Below are 12,159 nucleotides of genomic sequence, written 5' to 3' on the forward strand. Positions count from 1 at the left end.
CATCGTTCGCTGACCAATCGCTGCAGATCTCCCCACCGGCGTCCACTGGGGCGGTGCCTGCATTCGGACTCCCATTCCCAGAGCTTCAGTCTGCTCTCCGCGCCTGGGCTGCTATGCCTTAGGGCCGCGTGGAGCTTTGGGAGATGTAGTAGGCAGGAGGGCGCGGCCTTCTCCAGGCTCCTCCCAGTCCGATTGCGTCGTGACCTCGTCCCGAAGAGGCGTCCGCCCTGGAATTCACCCGAGTAGTCACAGCGATGAGCCATGCGGCAGTTATGCAGAGTGATGAACGTCAGCTTGTGAGATAAAGTATAATAACCTTTCCCCTGCTAACATGAGGCCTCTGTCCAAGCACAACCATACCCTCCCGTGGGTTCAGGGACATGGGCTCCCCACACTCCAAAAAAGGTGTGCTTTCAGCTACTTCAATTGTATTGTTCATGAATCGCGTATTCTAGACTAAAATCTCAAATAACGAGACTGGTAATTCAGTCTCAGATTTTGTTACAAAAATGTGGCCTTGATTCCACCTGCCATTTAGGAGGTCAGTTTGGGACTAGAGTTTATGAGAAGTTAGCAGCTGGTAAAACATACGCGAGTTTTTTTTTTATATCGGTAATTATAACAGGGTTTATTTTCTTAAGGTGCTCCCGTTGATCTATTTTCCCTGCGGCAACACCTGCTGCTAGTAGGTTCCTATATTGTCCATATGACAGAACAAACTCACTGACTCCTGCAAGTGACTGTACCTCTCACATCGGCTTCATTCTATTTCCAGTGACTGTAGTACGTCTTTCTCCATCTTAATCTCCCTCTTGTACCTTAACCCAACTTAACTTTTTCTCTCTTTGTTTTTTTTACTGCCATACTTTGAATATCCAATGTCTTATTATCTTCCCCCATATTCTGTAATTTATTCACAGTTCGTTTTAGTGCCCCCCTCCCCCACAGCAGTTGGTTTTAAAATGACACTGAAGGCTGTATCTTGATCTCTAGCCACACATAGCCTCAGTTCATGCCAGGCCCCCCACGTCACTGGTTTATGCCCAGGAAGGCTGATTATTTACTCAAGTGTCTTGTTTGACTAATCCACCTGTGTTAATCGTTGTTCTGAAACCTCACAGAGCTGCCAGTCCTCTTAACCTCACTGTGTCTTATTTATTGCTTTCCACGGATCTTGTTCTTCTCCTGAACTAAACTGGTCTTCGTTTCCAGTACAGAGCTCTTTTTCTTACTCTCACTTCATCTTGCTTCCTGTTCTTAAAATGAATGCCCTAACCTCCCCACCCCCCCAACTTCATCTTAAGAATCATATCCATCTTTCAAGACCAGTTAGAACGCTATCACCTTCAGGAAGCTTCCTCCTCACAAGTCTTTAACTTTGTAATGCTCTGCTGCCACTCACTGTCCCTACAGATACATCGTGTATGGGTTATTCAAAGATTCCATTTGAAGAGCCACGTTAAAAGTTCGCTGTACTCAGTGTTCTCCTAAAGAAGTAAACTACGCAGAGCATGGATACCAAACAGACATGGACACAGGCCCCCATTGAGTCCCTGTGTCTGTACAGGCACACCTGAAATCCAAAGGCCGTGGCTCACATGAAGTGAGAGTTCTCAGGGTAGGTGAGGCAGAGCAAACAGCTATACATTCTGATATACCTTGTAACCTCAAGCCCATAGTTATCAAGATAGGTTGATATACAGAACAATAACTTGCTACTCTGTGAGCCCCATCACTCAGGGGTAATAGCTTCCAGACTTTAAAAAAGTACCTTACTGGTGTTTGAGAGGAGTATGTTCTTTTTTAATCCATTCATGTATACACAGAGGCTTTTCTTAGACAGGCGTGTTTAGAGCCTACCATATCACACGCTGCTTGTTTTATATTCATTTGTGAATTGTCAGGAGCCATAATAGGACAAGCTAATAACTAGCAGGTGATCTCCCTGAGATGGTCTGCTTTGGATTATAGTATAAACTGAAACAGAATTGCTCCAATAGGCAAGGCTCAGGAGAATTTATTTCAGGAATGATTCCTGCTATTAATATGCTTTTCTTGTTGTTATTAAACATATATAACAGTCACTAGGTATCGCCACTCTTTTGAGTAGATCTCTGCAGATCTGCGAAGATGTACTGTCTTGTAGTGATGCCCTACAGACAAATAGATGACTTCTTAAATCTTGATGATGATCCTATAAGAATTCCTAAAATTATATCAGTGATTATTAAGCTCTTTTATAATGGGACTACTATTAGATCCTTTTCTGATAGTCAAAACTGTAATGAGAACTCTGTCAGTCTCCCAGTCTCTGTGCCACCAGTTAATCTTAGATGGTAACCAGACTTTCTCCTACTCAAAGCATATTCCAAGAGGTTGTAAAAAATTAACCAAAGGCCATAAAAAGGGAACTAACATTAATTATAGGTGCTAGGACAGAAGATGAACTATTGGCTGGGTTTATCTATACAAAACTTCACTAGTAACTTAGTTATAGTTTTCTACTTACAATGAATCTGTAGAGCTGTGACAGGTGATGGATGTTTAGCCGGATAATTACTCCTAATGGATATGCATGCAAACATTCTCTGTTGTAAACTTCTGTTTCAATTAATGATTTTCTATGTGAATTTCTGATGAACTTTTTAACATGTGATCATGTATTCTGAAAGATGTATAAGTACTGAGGACAAAGACATGAGAGAAGAAAATTTTTCCCTTTCCCCACTTAGAAGACATTTTTCCCTTTGCCCACTTAGAAGAAATTTTTTTCCCTTTTCCCACTTAGAGAAGAATTTTTCCCTTTCCTCACTTAGGATCTTTCTGCTTTCCCCCTTAGATAGCTTTCATAGGAAACTTTTCACAACTTAGTAATAAACGCTATAATCACTTCTCAAAATGTCCCCTTTTCTTCCTGCGGCTTCCGACTAGCAGGCTGAAAGTTAGAGTGAGTATCTCAGTTCCTCCTGAGACAGAATAAAGGTCACATTACTTAATCCCCCTCCCTGCCCCCACTCGTGATTAGGCTACAAGTGTCAATCACCAAAAATCAGCAGGGTTTTACCCTCAAAAAGAGCAAGAAAGTTTTTAGGACTTTTTAGAAGTTATCAGCCTTGGGGTTGGGGATTTAGCTCAGTGGTAGAGCGATTGCCTAGCAAGCGCAAGGCCCTGGGTTCGGTCCCCAGCTCCGAAAAAAAAAGAAGTTATCAGCCTTTCAGTATAATTAGAGAGCTAGAACATCCAGAGACCTTCAGACTTTAAAACCACAGCAGAGTCCTACTCTGTGCCCCTACCACTACCCTCTCCAGGCCAGGAGACTCCTGGCAGTGAATACTTCTATCTATCATGTCACAAAGTTGTTCACTTCCTCAAATCAAAATCCCTGTTTGCGTCATCAGCGTATTCCTTGTGGCACACAAAGTGCTGTACCTATTAACCGTAATACATCACATGTTTACAAAATGACTTTTCTGAGTGAGGGAAGAAAGAAAAATTCTGTCTTTACACATGAGGAATTTAAGTGTCAATATAAGTGAAATGTGAGATAAACCTTGGATGAAAACCACCTTATTGTAACATCATTTTATGTCTACAGATTAGGTCTAGATCAATACCAAGTATCAGAAAGATAATCTATGTTCCATCTGTGGTGTTTAACTCAGCATATTATTCGTATCATGTTTAAAGATATTTCGAGGCTCCAGCCATGGAGTCAACAAATACTAATCCCCAGCAAGAACAAGAGAACGGAGCATGCTCTGAGCCAGCCTTTGTGGGCCTGCCTCCCTCCTAGTCCAGCTCTGGGACTGACCCCAGGGCTTTTTGTATGTTATCAAATGCTGTGCCCATGAGTTGCCAATCTATAATACATTTCCAACCTTTACTTTTTCTAAAAAAACAAAAAACAAAAAGCCCTCATAATTTATGATCACAACTTACACTCTAGAAATCAACATGCTTGTGCGTGAGCCTTTTAGAGATAGCAGAAGTGTTAACCTTGAGTTCCACGCTGTCCAGCTGAACTTTGATTTAGTGAACCTTAATGAGCCAGCAGCAGTCATCAGTTTCCCACAATCCTCTGGGAATCACTTAGGACCACCAACTGCTCAAGGACTAATACCCAGCCAGCAGGGGGCAGCTTCTGCTGATTTCCCCTGCTGCTTTTTTTGAGTTGTTTTGACAGAATTTCTTCTCTGAAACTGCATTCTTCCCATTGAACTCTTTCTACAATTCACACACTATACACACACACACACACACACACACACACACACACACACACACACACACACATATTATATGAAATATTTCAGTAGAGGAGCTAGAACAAAAATTATGACTTTTCTGACCACTTCCAACTTTAATTGCCTTGGGCTTCATGATATTAAAACCTCACAGATAGGCCTTGGGGTCAGAGTTCATCTCCAGCAGCAGAGCAGTGTCTATGAGATGACCAACATTATAATACTTGTCCAACACTGGACACCACAGTCTTGGCACCTCAAGCTGAACATAGATTTGTATTTACATCCTGCTGGCTTAGGAAGAGGCCCAGTTCTCCCAGAGCCCCAGGCTTACTTTAACTTTTTATCTAGAAAAGAACATCCATCCCAGCGACTTCTATCTACATTTTTATTGGCAAAATCTAACGGCAGGAGTTTAGAAGACAAATGCCTGTCCTATATTCAGACAGATTTGAGGGTGTAAGTAAGATAGGAGGAAGGCAAAGTTCTCCGTGTCCTGCTGTTTAAGATCTTTTGCCATCTGGTCATTATTCACTGCTCTTATCTCTTAGTCATGGTGATATGTGCTTTCATAAAACATTTCATCTGATAGATAATGCCACAGTGGTAAAACTACTCAAACGTTGCAAAAAAAAGGGAGGGGGTTCTATTAGTCAGAGTTGCACATACTTGAAAAGAATTGTCACCTTTCATGGGGTCTCAGTTGGGCACTTTACAAAATGTAGCACATATATATTCCTGGAAGACATAAACATGAGAGGTTTTCTTTGAATGGGTTTAATTATAGCTCCTTGGGATTCTTTGCATACTATTAGGTAGAAATATTTTCTTGGCCCTCCATCCTATAGTGTTTGGTGGGATCTAGGTCTTTAAAAAAGATTTTAGTTTTAGTTTTTCTTTATGTGTATGTGTGTGGTGTATGTTATATGTGTGTGGGTGCCAGAAGAGGCCAGAAGAGGTTGTCAGATTCACTGGAACTGAAATTACTAGCAGTTATGAGCTGCCAGGAGTGTTTGCTGGAAACTGGTCTGGTCCTCTGCAAGAACAAGTAAGTGCTCTTAAACACAGAGCCATCTCTCCTGCCCCAGGATCTAGTTCCTGCTTCTAACTCCCAATGTCCTTCTCTGCACCTAATCCAGCTCCTTTCCTTCTGCCGTTTGGAACGTGTAAGAGGTCTCCAGGTTCACCGGGCTGATGATTTGGGCCTCACACCAGCTTGGCATATAACTTCCTACCACTCCAGCCCCCTATCAGTCACTTTACCAACTTAAGCCCCAAACTTGATTCTTTGCTTAAGCCTTTTGCAACAGCTCCTGTCTGCCTGCTATGATCATCCCCAGCTTCCCACAGTTGCATTGAGATCTCAGCTGAAATGACACTTCCCAGAAGAAATCTTCCCACTCTCCCTCCTAAAGTAGCAGCTGTACCCTGCACCCCCACCCCGCAGAACTCCATATAACTGATTCTTCCAAAGTGCCTCTCAGTTCAGTTTTCTTCCTTCGCTTACTAATGTTGGAATTACAGACAAGATAAAATGTTGTTCTTTAACACAGGGTCTTGCTTGGCAGCCCAGGAAGGTCTAGAATTTGTAAAGTAACCCAGAGTCACTATATCTGTAACTCTGCTTCTCTGGCACTGGGCTTATGGCATTCAGCTTAAGAGAGCCCATTTTATTCAGTATTGAGACAGTCTATGGAACTTAGTACATAGTCAGTTAATCTGACTTCATAGCTAGGGAAGTAATATTCTAGACTTCTTTGTCTAGAATATCACACACAATCTCTCCTTCATCTGTTAAGTCATAGACTTTGCTCCCATCCCAACTTAACTGATTAAATAGCTTCAGTTTTCTCACATGTGTGCTGTAGAATATTAATTATATACATTATAATTTTTATTATTTATTATCTCCCCATCATAGATAAGGTCCATATGTCTAAAGCCAAGTTGATAATTTCTGTAGCACACACCAGGTCTTTACAGATACATACAGCAGCTTTGTGTGAATTTGAAAAAGAAAGATGGCAGTAATTTAAGATTGGTAATTGGTAGGAATGTATCCCCTGCTGACCTGTTCATCAAGGAAAGGGGAATGGTCATAGTGCGTGCGCATGCTCCTTATGATTAATCCCTGAGTGAATGTACTATGTATCTGAATGGTTTCCTCAACAGCAAAGGAACAATGGAGCAATGGAACTTAATTTACACCAAAAGTCTACACTGTTGGCCTGAAAAGGTGGTTCAGAGTGAGGAGTGTTGGCCATGCTAATACATGGCCCCGAATTTCTTTCCCAGAACCCATGTTTTAAGGGGAAAAAAGTCTAATGTGGTGGTGCTCTTGTAATCTCAAGGCAGAGATGCCGAGAGATGCAGAGAAGGGAATCCCTGGGCCTAGTTTGAGTCCAGTAAAAGACTGTTTTAGAAAACAAAACAGAAGTGTGGCTCCTGAGGAATGACCCCCGAAGTTGTCCTCTGGTTTTCGTGTGTGTGCACACATACACATATGCACACACCCAGAAGTTTTTCACAGATCTCATGTGACTCTTATAACAACCAAATTCAAGAACATTTAGTCTTACCCCTCTTATACAAGAAAAAAATGGGCTCAAAGGGGTTTTCCAACTTCACCAAGGCCATTCAATCAAGATACCACTGGGAAGTAATGAGGCTACACCTAACTCCCTGGCTCATCTGCCTGGCCAAGCTTTGCCACAGGGGAACCTGATTGCCTGTCTCTAAGAGTCATGCCTTATGTATGCAGTCCTCCTGCAAAGGTTCATTTGGGCAAAGTCTTCCCTTATAGGGCCTTTTGTTCAGTGGTCTTTGACTTCCAGTGTCATTCTACGGTCCCTATTGGTGACTAATGTTTCACTGCAAATTTAGAGCACTCAGATTATATCTTAAGATTATAGCAGAACTTTATTACCAAAGAATATTATTCAAACAATTTTTAAGTGAATTACCACCTGTAATCATCTAGGTTATATGGTTTTCTTAATGTGTTTGCAATTTCTGTCTTATTGCCAAGAACAGTGAACTTGAGATTCCTGTTTGCCTAAGAATGGACATGATGTCAATTTAGTTCAAACTCTCCTGTCTGTCATATAGCATAGGAGAGCTTGGGTATGGTTTTAGTTTTGAAGTTGCATATTTTCTCTAATAAAATTTCCTACAAAAGACTTAAATAAGAGTAACATTCAAGTCTCCTCTAATACAAGAATGTTTCTCTCATACAGTTGCAGTATTGTCAATAAACAGGGAGACTGTGTTTGAAGAGTACTGTGTCCCATTAGTACTGTACAGCAAATCAATACCCATGACCTCATATTGGAAAAAGCTTTTCCATGGTAACAGCATACATGGAAATTATTCTTTAGCAATTAAAGAATGTCATTGGACTTTTTTATTTAGCTAACTTTTGATGTTTCCTACCAAACGTAATGAAAACCAACTTGGTCTTTACTGACCTCTCCATCCTATTTCCTTCAGCCATCTCTCTTCCTCAGCATGACCTATGTGGTACCACTAATCACTGGCTACGCCATGAGAAAACTGAAATTGAAAAAGACTTGAGAGTTGATCTATTTGAAATTCCTCATCCAGCAAATGTTCGCATAACATGGTTAAGATCTAGTACCAGGGCTGAAGAGATGGCTCATTGGTTAATAGCACTGACTACACCTCCAGAGGTCCTGAGTTCACCACATGGTGGCTCACAACCATCTGTAATGGGATCTGATGCCCTCTTCTGGTGTGTCTGAAGAGAGGACAGTATATTCCCATCCATAAAATAAATAAATCTTTGGGGAAAAAAAAAATCTAGTACCATAGCTGGAGCTAGGCAATGGTGACCCATGCCTTTAATCTCAGCACTCAGGAGACAGAGGCCAGTAGATCTCAGAGGTTAGAGCCAGCCTAGTCTATAGAGTGAATTCCTGGAAGTCAGTCAAAGCTAACAGAGAAACTCTGTCTTGAAAATAAAATAAAAGCAAAGATTTAGTATTGTGTTAGAACTTAAGATCAAAGAGATGAAGGGACCCATGTAGCCCCCAACAAAGGGTACAACACAAGGCACCCATGGCTGGCCTTCCCTCTCAACCCACTTTGAAGTTATTCTCTTGCTTCTCACCTGACAGGCTTCCACAAAACCAAAGAGGGCCTACATCTACACCAGAGATCCAGTGTGTTCTGAGCAGGTCGCCCTAACCCTGACTGCCTCCATTTCCTTGTGTGGAAAAAACGAGTCAATATCCCTGCTCAGTTGTCACTATATTGTCATAAAACAATGAGATAATCAAATTATTTGTTATTTGCCGAGGACTCTATGCTAATGGGCTAATCTGTGCTTTAAACTAAAGAAAGAAATTATTCTGATGGGAGAATTTTAGACTTAGGTAAACAACGTTAGATCCTTTGTCCAAGAGTTGATAAGAGAATTTACCAAGGCCCCTGATCAAGGAGGTCAGCCAGCATCATTCCTACAAACCCCATTAGTGGCTACTGATTTGGAATCTAGATGGATCTAGACTCAAAAGCCTTATCTATCAGTTATCAGCTTGGCAACTCCTACTGTAAGTCTTTAATGGAAGCTGTTTTTCTCTTGTTTGAAAATCAGATTCAGAATTAGAATCTCTCTCTTATGAGAAGAGGAACTGTTTTCTGCCTACTGCAGACATGGAAGAACAAAAAGGCAAGTTTGTAGAGGGAGAGGAATGAGACAGGACTGTAGAAAGGCAAATCCAGAGGAAGGCCCAACTACCTGTGTTTTCCTCCTCCAGGTGGCAAAGCTGTCAGAGGCAATATAACTTTGCTGTGAGGGTCAGATGACACCTTCAAGCTAAAGCTTTTTCTTCATGCTTAAGTCAGGTCATGTCAGTCTTTATTGTAAAGCCAGAGTAGAAGCCAGTGTTTTTTAAGCATTCCCGTTTTTCTCGATCTTGTTTCCCAGAACACTGTCTGGTGACCCTCAGGTAAGACTAACAAAGCCTGTCTTTTACTCTCAGCTGAAAGGCCATGGGAAGTAGGAACAGCTCGGCAGCAACTTGGAGGCAGTTTGGCAATGAAATGAGTGAGCTGCCAAATTTGAACTTTAACAATATTTATTGTGAAGGAATCCAGTTAAAAGAATTCTAAAGATTCTGAAAACTTACACAAACAGAACTATCGTACTTGTCACACTGAAACATTTAGTTTTCATTGGGTTTTGTTTTGTTTTCTGTTGCTGTGATAAAGCATTGACCAAAAGCTACTTAAGGGAGGAAACTTTATTTCAGCTTACACATTAGAGCCCCTCTTTGGAATAAGTCAAAGCAGAACTCAAATAGGAACTTGAAGCAGAAACTATGGAAGAATACTGCCCACTGGGTCATTCACAGGTTCATTCATAGTTAGCCTTCAGCTTTCTTAAAACAATCCAGGACCACATGCCTAGGGAATGGTGCTGCCCCACAGTGGGCTGGGCAGATACTGATGATTGCCCACCCCAGATCCATATTATCTCCATTTTCATTCTCAGAATTCTAATGTTGTTCAGATAGCCAGATTCCCTGGGGGAGTCAAGTGCTTCCCAGGAGTTGCGGTATGACTGATCCCATGACTAATCCCTCCTACCAGTTCCAGCCAATGGTTTATTAGAGTAAAGAGGTATAGGCAAAGTAATTGTCCTTCTCCAGAAAAAGATAGTCATGTCCTCCTCTGAGTGTTGTCACTTGCAACCATAGGACAAGCAAACCTAACACATAATGCCAAAAGACAACAGCAAAAAAACCTGGAAGAGGATTTGCAGTCACTTAACTGGTACCACCCACCACCCCTAGACACACGAGTAGTAAATATTTCAAATATTTAACCAAATATTTTTTAGTGTTATTTAAGGTCTATGACTTGGGGCTGAAAGCATCCTAACCAATCGTTATATCTAACCATCTCCTTTAAATGATGATAACATTTGGCAGTGTCTAGCATTCTCGATGTCTACAGCAATGAGTGGAGTAAAAATAATCACTCAACCCTTCTCTTACCTCCCTTAAAAACCCCATATGTTTCAAGAAAGAAAATGTCTTTGAATTCCTCACTCCTGTCATCTGCTGTTTTGTACGTAGAATGTACCAACATAGGGCTACTGCCCACTTTATGCCGCCTCCACAGACTTCTGTCCAAGGACACCCTGTTAAAACTCTCTATTTGGAGCGTTTCCTTCCCTCCACACCCTCTGTTATCATGCATGGCTGTTTGTAAGGGACTTGTTTCCTCCCCGCTTCTTCTTTCTCTCCATCCTTAGCCTTCCTCATTAACAGTTGTTCTTCCTTTTCTTGATCCCAAGCAGGACTCCTCCTTATTGTTTGTTGTTGCTAATTGGCAATATATTCTTTTCTTAACTGGAACATCTTCCAATAGGAGAAATCTAGTTTTCTATCAGTGGCATACCAGATGGCTAATTTTGCTCACGATTCACAAATGGCTATGTTTCCTTCTAAATCAGACTGCCATGGTGGGTAAGCAATGGTATATTCTCTATAGTTCAGTCACTGAGAAAATGAAGTGAATGCCACTCTCCCGACCATAGTTATCTAGCAAGGGCATGATTGTTACCTCTTTGAAGGCTGTTTCTTTATTCTCCTTATTTTCATAGCTTATTCTTCTTTATGGGGATGCAGAAGTATCTTCTAGCCGAAGTTATTTCCATTTACGTATCTATCCAAACCAATTTGCATTTGTCTCCTGGTTCTGCTTCTCACAACGCAGTTAAGAAGCCTTAGGCTGATCAAGTAACTCCAGTGAATCAGCAACTTCTATACTTTTCTGGTTTCCTTAAATGCTCATGGCAATATCTTCTTACTCTTGTTCTCCTATGTCCTAAGTCTTTACCTTAATCCACCCTCTTCCACCTCCAAAAGTATAAACAGTTCTACAATACTATTTCACACCATGTAAATTAAAATACCTGCCTACATGTCTGCTTTTATAAATAAAGTAGTATTTACACTTCACCAGCTTCACTGTTTTCTTTCTTGTGGTATTATTCATTTTATTTTTACATTTTGCCTCATTTTAAGATGAAATCAATAGTTGCATTTTGACACATTAGTGAAATACAAACAACAGTTGGAAATTCTTCAGATATGACATAATACAATTTTTATTTTTGATAATCCAAATTCCAAAACCCATGTTCTAATATTTACTTATATCACTCCAATTCCCTAAATTCAACCACTGGAAAATATAACCACCCCTACTCCTACTCTAGTAATAGAGTTGAAGGGTTCACTAGTCACCTAAACACCAAACTATTCTACAGCTGAACCATGTCTAGATTCTACCCTCCTCTTTCATTCCCGCTGAAATTATGAAGCCCAGCTTAGCCTATGCTATACCTCTGGCATGCCTGAAAGACAATAGTTGATTACATTAATTGAACTAGAAAGACCTTAATTCTGTGCTATGGGATTCATGGGATTCATTCCATGAACTGGGATCCTGGACTAAATAGAAGAAAGTGAGATGAGCCTGAGGATTTATTGATCTTCATTTCCTGACTATAGACACCACATTGACCAGATGCCTCAAACCCTTGTTGCCATGACATCCCCTACCAAAACGGGCTATATCCTGGAATTGTGAGCTGAAATAAACCCTTCCTTCCTTAAGTGGCTCTGGCTGGGTATTCTGCCACAGCCACAAGAAAGATAACATCCAATATTTAATAAATGCATGCATGGCATAAGATGAATACTTACAGAGTATTTTTTTTCCCTTTTGACCTCATCTTTATATGTGTGGTATGCATGTGTATGCATAGATGTTCTTATCATGTGGTTGCATATGCAAATGCATGTTTGAAGACCTGAAGTTGACATTGGGAGTTGCCCTCAGTCACGCTCTACATTATTCACTGAGGTAGAATATAGAACTT

At 40.9% G+C, this 12,159-nt stretch overlaps 1 protein-coding gene across 2 annotated transcripts in view; it reads right to left on the reverse strand.

The window, feature by feature from the left end:
• Ifrd1 (interferon-related developmental regulator 1) overlaps window positions 1-12,159 on the reverse strand; it is a 48,535-nt gene that overhangs the window by 19,667 nt on the left and 16,709 nt on the right. The gene's annotated exons all lie outside the window — the stretch shown is intronic.

This window comes from Rattus norvegicus, chromosome 6 (genome assembly GCF_021556685.1).
Source record: "Rattus norvegicus strain SHRSP/BbbUtx chromosome 6, alternate assembly SHRSP_T2T, whole genome shotgun sequence".
Taxonomy (NCBI): domain Eukaryota; kingdom Metazoa; phylum Chordata; class Mammalia; order Rodentia; family Muridae; genus Rattus; species Rattus norvegicus.